General features: G+C 47.1%; 1 non-coding gene across 1 annotated transcript; it reads left to right on the top strand.

Annotated features, from left to right (window-relative positions):
* The first annotated feature begins 603 nt into the window (after positions 1-603).
* On the top strand, positions 604-706 carry LOC113890572. The gene has a single exon (XR_003510536.1). It is a non-coding gene; the product is annotated as a U6 spliceosomal RNA (small nuclear RNA).
* The last annotated feature ends 1,695 nt before the right edge of the window (positions 707-2,401 follow it).

A 2,401-nucleotide genomic window follows, 5' to 3' on the forward strand; every position in this document is an offset into this window, starting at 1 on the left:
CTTCAGGGATCTGGAATTCTGTGGGTGACAAGGTGTGCGTGGTGTCTGTTTATATATGTGTGTGTTTTCAGGGAAGAGGCTCATGGCTTTCACGACATTCTCAAAGGGGGGTCCCTAGGAAGCACTAGAGGCTGCATAAGGAGAAGCGTGAAGAAGAGATAGCCCTAGTTCAGGGCCTTGAGGTGGAGGAAAAGTGGAACTAACATTGATTTTAGGCCTACTGTATTATGAACTGAATGTTTGTATCCCCTTAAATTCATGGCTTAAAGCCCTAACCCTAAGGTTGGGAGGAAATTAGGTTTAGATGAGATAATGAGGGTGGAGCCCCTGTGATGGCATTGTTATTGTTGTATTAGTCACTCAGTTGTGTCTGACTCTTTTGAGACCCCATGGACTGTAGCCCGCCAGGCTCCTCTGTCCATGGAATTCTCTAAGCAAGAGTACTAGAGTGAGTAACCATTCCCTTCTCCAGGGACTCTTCCTGACCCAGGGATCAAACCCTGGTCTCCTGCCTTGCAGGCAGATTCTTTACCTTTTGAGCCACCAGGAAAGCCACTATGATGAGATTAGTGATTAATGACCTTATAAAAAAAAATGAGGATGTTCTTACTTTGGCAGTAGTATACTAAAATTGCAAGGATACAGAGGATTAGCATGGCCCCTGCTCAAGGTTGATACACAAATTCATGAAGCGTTCCATATTTTTCTGTGACAATCTAAAGGGATGGGACAGTGGGGGGTGGGAGGGAGGTTCAAGAGGGGGAAACATACGTATAGTTATGGCTGATTCACGTTGTATGGCAGAAGCCAGCGCAACATTGTAAAGCAATTATCCTCCAACTAATAAATTTAAGAAAAAAAAGAAGAGGAGGAGACATCAAAACTTCCTCCCTCTGCCATGTGAGGATACAGCAGGAAGACAGTCATCTACAAGCAAGGAAGAGGGTCCTCACCAGACCTGACCATGTAGACAGACACCCCGATGTCAGACTTCCAAGCCTCCAGCACCATGAGAAATAGATGTCTGTTGTTTAAGCCATCCAGTCTTTGGCATTTTGTGATAGTAGCCTGAGCTGACTAAGGCTCTATATCCTAGGCACCACTTCTTTTAGTTATGGAAACTTAGACATGTCCTTATCTGGAATATAGGAATGAAAGAGAAATATGGCCAAGGAAATGAGCTTTCCCCAAGCACCAGCTAGGCAGAATCTTCTTATTGAACGCTTACAACAACCTTTCAAATCGGCATATTATCCCTATTTTACAGAAGAGGAAGCTCAGAGAGGTAAAGTAAGGACCACAGTCACACTGTCATATGGGGCACAGAGGATGTGAATCCAGGTCACTGGGGCTCTAGGGCCCAGGAGCTCTGCCCCTCCCCCAGGCTTGTTTATGGATCAAGGGTGACCCTGAGTGAGTGAGTGCTTTAGAGCTGTAGAACCCCGCTCAGGCTAAGAGAAGATGCGGTTGTTGTCTGTGCTTAGAGAAATGTTAAAAGAATTTTACAAGCCTCAGGAATTGCTGTCATTAAAATTTCAACAACCTTTTCCTGCGGATTCTGCCCATGGAAAAGGTCAGTGAGTGTTGGTTCTCACCCAGGAGTGTTATCACAGTGGTTTCCAGGAACAAGGCTGGCACAGGGCAGACACTTAGGAAGCACTCATAGGTGGGTCTGTTGACAGAAAAGTGCCCTCAGCCCCCAGCCAACCTCTGTGGCCCCCCTCTGCTGGGGGAGTAGGGGTGGGCAGCAGCCTGTTCCATCACAGCTGGCAAAATAGATGTCACCTTAAAACTGCCCCAATGCTTGGAACCAGGGGCCCCACCAGCAGGGTGTACCATCACTCAGGTCCAGGGGTTTCTGAAACTTCAAGAAAGCTTGTGTCCAGGCCAGCTGCCCATCCAGACTCTCTCCAGGCTGCCACTACTGCCTTCCCTCACTGAAGGAGTTCAAACCCAGGTTGAAAACCACTAGACTTCTTGCAAAAAGGAGATTGAACTGAATGACCCTTCAGCTCCCTTCTGGTCATGTAAGACTGGGATGAATTAAGGGAGAAAATGTTTTTTCAACTAAAACTCTTTTCTCCTTGAAGGCAAGGACCGTGTAATTTGTTGATTTGGCCTTATAACCAGATATACCCTTCCTCACCATTCCCTCAGCCACCACCCTAGTCTGAGACACGCTGGTGTGACCCTGAACCACTCCCGCTGCTTCCTCACTGGTCTCCCTTTACGCAGTCTATTCCGTCCCGGTCAGACTGGCCTTTCTAAACGGATTGTATTAGACCTCTGGCCTTCTCCTTGCTGAGTTACAAGGCCAAAAGTTTTTACCAACTTCTCCGCATTCTTAACTTACCTCTTTACACTCTGTGCTATTCCACCGATGCTCTGGCCAGCTCTACAC

Source organism: Bos indicus x Bos taurus, chromosome 3 (genome assembly GCF_003369695.1).
Source record: "Bos indicus x Bos taurus breed Angus x Brahman F1 hybrid chromosome 3, Bos_hybrid_MaternalHap_v2.0, whole genome shotgun sequence".
Lineage (NCBI taxonomy): Eukaryota > Metazoa > Chordata > Mammalia > Artiodactyla > Bovidae > Bos > Bos indicus x Bos taurus.